This window comes from Leguminivora glycinivorella, chromosome 7 (genome assembly GCF_023078275.1).
Source record: "Leguminivora glycinivorella isolate SPB_JAAS2020 chromosome 7, LegGlyc_1.1, whole genome shotgun sequence".
Taxonomy (NCBI): domain Eukaryota; kingdom Metazoa; phylum Arthropoda; class Insecta; order Lepidoptera; family Tortricidae; genus Leguminivora; species Leguminivora glycinivorella.
The window spans coordinates 22,640,462-22,646,733 of NC_062977.1; positions in this window are offsets into that span (position 1 = coordinate 22,640,462).

The window sequence follows — 6,272 nt, forward strand, 5'->3', positions numbered from 1 at the left end:
TAAATACGTAATATTTTATTCATAATTATTATTACCTATTTTCACAGTTATTTATAAAGTTATATTAATATCAAGTATTACACTAATTTTGTTTTACGAATTTCTAATGATTGCTCCATTTAGAAAATTTGATTTCCACATCAATCATCAGATTTGACGCTTATCCTAGTATATGACAAAATGGTGAGGTCTATGTACAGTACAATCCCATTTCCCTAAAAAAATTGACAATTGACAATAACAAAAAAGGTCGAAAACAAAAATTCTTAAAAATAATACATTCAACTACGAATCTCGCTCAACAACTGTACAAAAATTACGAGTGGTTCCTCCAAGACGTGTGCCGCGGCAATAGTGCTAATGCTAACTACTCCCACGCTATGTACATGTTTTACAAAACAAAATATAAACTATATACAACATCATTAAATATTCTCAAATGCTGTAACACATTTAAAACATTTGATATTCAACTAGGCATAATTCAGTTAGTCGCGGGCGCGAGCGAGACCGCCGACGGTCGGCTCGTGCCGTCTCGCTCGCTCGCCCCCGGGCCCTCACCCGGCGAGGCTCGCACGAAAACATCAATAATTAGGTACTAAGCAACAAAATCACTGTTCTGAATTGATTTGATTCCAGCTTATGATGAAACAGAGGATCTTTCTCACGCGACAGTCAGCAGCGATACGATAAAATGATAAAAATCAACATTAAAAATGAGTACAAGTGGATCACACGCTCCGTCCATATTTACAGTTCGCGGCAAACCTCGTTACACTAAGCTTTATTTATATATTAAAATAGAAAATTTCATATAACTACCAAACTGTTGGAGATTCGTCGAATCAACCTAGCCGTTGGTCGAGGTCTCCGTTATATTTTTATAAAACGACGCTGTCTAAAATAATACAAATGCTACTCGAACGTTATCTAGGGGCTCTCGTACTATCTAACCGTAAGCTATTGGTGTCACTAATTAGTTTAACCCTTAAATGCATGAATGCATGACCTTGACAAAGATTTATTCAAATTTGAACTTTGACAATACAGTCTTTGTCAATAGAGTCAAAAATGCATGATGCATATATACATCACTATGCATTTAAGGGTTAACCGGAGTTTTTCACATCATAACACATACAACTAGCAATTCTGTTTAGTTTACATTGTATCGCCGCGCCGCAGACTAAAAACACTGAGAGCGGTCAAATAAGGAATGTCTTAAATCATTGGTAATTTTCGCGTTTACCGAAAGCAGTAAACGCGACCTAAATTTTCCTTGATGACTGCCCATAGTGATATTTTAATCATTCGACAGTTTCCTCATCGGTTCCTCAGCTACTGGCACTAGAGGGCGCTCTAAATAACTAGTATGACAGCGCATGAATGTGACTACTTGGAACGTTTGTATAACGCTGTGTGCGGCGCGGCTTGTGATCTGGCTTGAGCTCATTGTTCCCTCGTATAAAACTGTACAAGTACGTGCGTCGATCGCTCATCGCTGAATTTCTCTAATATAATTGTCGCTAACTGTTTCCTCTAACTACGCGAGCGAACTAGAAAACACTACACAAAATAATTTCATATTAAATAAATCGTATAAAAATAATATCCGAGTAATAAATTAAGATCGCCATTTGATTTACAAAATACAAGGAAATATAGTGGTGGTAAAAAAATATCTAGACAACTACACGTATCTACTCCTTTGGTAATTCATACCGGTTTTATACAATAACGTAAAATAAAAATATATTACATTATACATAAATAGCACAACAACGCAACGTGGCAATAATATTACAACCGTAATAAATACACAACTTGTGACAGGACGCCCCAGGCTGGACACACTACCACAAACAATGCACCGCTCAATATAGTTATAAAAAACCATACGACTGAGAAATAATTTAGTAATGAACAATACACCGTGTTTCACTTAACACTAAAAACCTGAAAACTGTTTGTTCAGAATCGAGAGTAGAATCGATTGAGCTATATCTTGATGGGGGTAATATTTTTTGTTTTAATTTGTATTATTAGTTATTGTTTACGTGCCCATTCTACAAATTCGTAATACAACATTATGCATATCATATTGTTAGAGGTTGTATACCTTTTTCAGTATTTAAGGGTATTAATACTGGCTGGTTACTTGGACGATTATTTTTTCCGCTACGAGATAGACGTTGTGCGTCAGTTTAATTTTAAAGTTTATCATAAGTCATAACAAATTGAACTCGTACCTAATTACAACCTTGTCATTTTGAATGTTAGGTTTAAATTTGCTTACTGCGTCACCTGTCCAATTTGAAGTTTACTGTGACACAGGTTAAAGTGCTTTACAGTGACATAGCTGTCTATTGGTAAACCTTATGTCGTTGCAGTAACATACACAATTAAACAGTTTGAAGGTTTATGATGGTAGCTAGCAATTATTTTATTGAGTGTAGAGTTAAAAGCAGAGTAGAGCTGCACAGAAAATTAAAAATTCAATTTAAAAAAATAATAATCATCAGATTAAAAAATGAACATTTACACCGGTCAAATCTTACATGAAAATCGGCTAAAAAAACAAAGTGTGATGTAAAGCTGGATTTTTGGTATGTTATTTGGAGTCCTTGAGGGAATGTAAGACTATATTTTGCAAGCAAAAAAAAAGTGTGCTAACTTCGTAATTTAAAAAAAAAAGTAAAAAAATCGGACTTTTTTTGGTTTTTATTTTTTTATTAAAAAACTATGCGTTTTTGGTCAAAAGTTGCTATGTAATGTTGAAAGCGCATTAAATTTCAAATAGTTTGACATCTTTTTTATCAATGTCCGTCAAATAGTTTTCGAGATATGAAGCGTCAAAAAAGGTTAATTTTTGACGCATTTATAAAATGTAGCGTTTTGCCAATATTTTTAGACAAATATCTGCAAAATACTTCATGATATGATATATATTGCAATATAACATTGTATAAAATTTATTTTGCTTTAGTTTTAGTGCAAATAAAGGTCAGTAAGACGAATAGTTACTTTGGTAAAAAAAATATCTATAAATAGAGAAGGCAAGAGTCTGGTAGATTAGTTAAGGTAAAATAGTTTACGCTAAAAGTTTTAGGTTGAAAGTGCTATCTATTCGATCTTACTTTCTTTGATATCCGTTTATCTGAAAAAATTGTCTAAGCTAACTTTGCATCGATTTGACTATTACTAATGAAGAAATAAAATACAGTAAAATTTTGAAGTTTAGTAAATTAGAAAAATAAAACAGAATTAGTTACATTTTCCTGGTTCTGCATCTTGATGGCACAACTCCTGTAGTGATAGAAAGTCCACTTGAGTTGTATTTGACCACCAATTGCTGTGGAATAAACTACGGGAACGGAAAGCGCCCACGCCAATTATTAAGATACTGGAGAAGTGGTATTCCCAGCAGAAGAACGTAGTAAGATGGAAGTCAACTCTGTCCACAGCCAGCGGGCTAAACTGTGGCGTGAGACAAGGAGGCAGTATGTCTCCGGCTCTCTTCAGCGTGTACATGGATGGGCTGTCGCAGGCTTTGACCAGTCGGTACTGGTCAAAGCCTGCGACAGCAGCCAACCTCGGTAGGTTGGCTGCTCCATCAATGGGCAAATGATAAATCACATTGCATATGCAGACGATATGGTCCTACTAGCACCATCTGTGGGAGGGAGCTATGCGTAAGTTACTTGCAGAATGCGAGAGATACGCCAGCCAGCATAACATGAGATACAATCCGAACAAGTCTGAATTTATGCTCATGGAGGCAGCACATATGCCCACACATGTACCACCTCTTTTGCTTGATGGAGTTCAATTGACAACGTTTCAAAATTTTCAATGTCCCTAAATCGAAAACCATTTCGAGATATACGCTTGTAGATCACATAAATATTTTTTTTAATTTATTTTTCCGTATTTTTAGTATAAAAAATCATAAAAATAGTTTAAAGGGGAAGTGACGTCAAATAGCTGATTTAGAGCTGCCACTATAAGAAAAAAATCTTCCAGTTGGGATGTCCCTTGAGTTTGACAGTGACACTTATCACAGTTCGTAGCAAAGATATTAAAAATTTCATGGCTTAGTCTATGGTTCGTAGTCATTCACTATGGGTTGACAGTGACACTTGACAGTCAAACATACCGGACTGTTTGAGCTGACTGTTAAAACTTTATTTTTTTTAAAGATTTTGTCGTTTTCTTAGGTGTATGAAACAACACATGTGACGTCACGAAGCTGCGTCTTGACGTTTGTAACTTACGCTCTTTCTGCTCGAAGTAGTAATAAGGAGGGATTTTCTCATTAAAATAGCAGTTTTTGGAAAAATAAAAAAATACGTGTATCTTTTAGTATTAAGTTCTTTCAAACCAAACAATAAAAAGTAGTACTCAAAAATATGAAATGTTGTCAATTGCGGAGAGTACACGAAGTCAAATATCTTGGCCACATCTTGTTCTCCAGTTTAAAAGACCAGGGTGCGTAGCCGAATGGCACAAACGCTCACGAAAAGCTCACGAAACGAAACGCTAGTAGATATCTATCTCTATCGCTCGTGCGTATTGGCGCGACAGAGCCCGACTAACTGGCGCGGCGTTTCGTTTTCGTTTGGCGTCGGAGAAATGCCATTCGGCTACGCACGCAGGAGGACATAGAAAGGCAGAGGCGAGCCACCGCAGTAAGGGCAAACATGTTGGCTAGAAGATTCGCCAAATGTAGTGACAGCGTAAAAAGACAGCTGTTCCTCAGTTTTTGTACAAGCGTGTATACTGTCGAGTTATGGTCCGACTACACCTGCGCGGCGGTGAGAGACCTGCGCGTGCAATACAACACATACTATGTACTGATATTTCGTTAAACGGAGAATACTATGATTCGGGCACGTCCACGACAACGCTCGTGAGATTGCATCGATGTTATTGACCCTCAGTGATATGCTTTAAAAACCAGTCCGTACGAGAACAATTTTGAAACAATCTGATTCAATTAATGAGGGTTTTCTACTCGTAAATATTTTTTTCCGCCAAACGGCGAGCCTGAAGTCTGTCTGACCGTAAACTTAACTTACTAAATAAATGTTGATTTGATATACGCAAATATGTGTCTGAGTAATACTTGAACAGCCCCCAAATAATAATAATTCGTTCTCCGCTACGCCTCCTGTAAATATATGTAAACTATCCCATTTGGCCATTACCATCCACCGATTATTTCTGATCCAGTTATACTAGACTTATGATATAATCCTATTTTTTTAAATAACTGGCACTCTTTTGGTCTTATTGAAATTTTCAACATTTTTATTTTACAATTTATGTAATAGCCTGAGTTGTTTTGCTGATATCTGTCTCAAAATATTAGCAAAACGAATATTTTCATAGAAAGGGGAAAAATGCTCTTTTTTTGACGCTCATATCTCAAAAAATATTTCACGGACATTGATAAAAAAGATGTCAAACTGTTTGGAATTTAATGCGCTTTCAACATTACTAAGCAACTTTTGACCAAAAATGCATAGTTTTTTAATAAAACGGCAAAAACCAAAAAAAGTCTGATTTTTTTACTTTTTTTTTTAAATTATGAAGTTAGCACACCATTTTTTTGCTTGCAAAATATAGTCCTATATTCCCCCAAGCACCCCAAATAGCATACCAAAAATGCAGCTTTACATCACACTTTGTTTTTTTATTTCTCTTTTTGACCAGTGTAATTGTAGATACGTTTAAAAAAATAAAAATCAGTTGGGGTGTCTGAGGTTTTGAGTGATACCGGAAACACGGTGTATAATAACTTTACGTTAAATAATTAATTATTTTTACTATTACCGTTTAATCTACATAATGCTAAGCCTTTTGATTCCTTAGTACAATTCTCGGCAACGTTCGTATTTGTCATGCTAGTTCGGTGAACGTCAGTATTTCTTGTACTGAAACTGGCTGAAATAGCATGACACATCTGTATTGTGTCGGCTTTTAGTTGGGCCTGAGATTGTATTTGGATTATTTGATACAAAATTATTGTCACTGGTAGTGTGTCCACCTTTACATGATAAGATGAACCGACAAGCGGCGAAATAATTTGGCATATATCGGTCAGTTTTCTCATTCACTGAACGAGATGACCGGTGAAAAGTACAAATTGTGAAACATGTGAAGTGATACAGTTTGTTTATAATAAACCAGTTTCAGAGTTGTCGCGATATGCTATATGATCGTAGAAATTGTATACTAAGATTTTTTGATGCTAAATGACATTGTTTTTG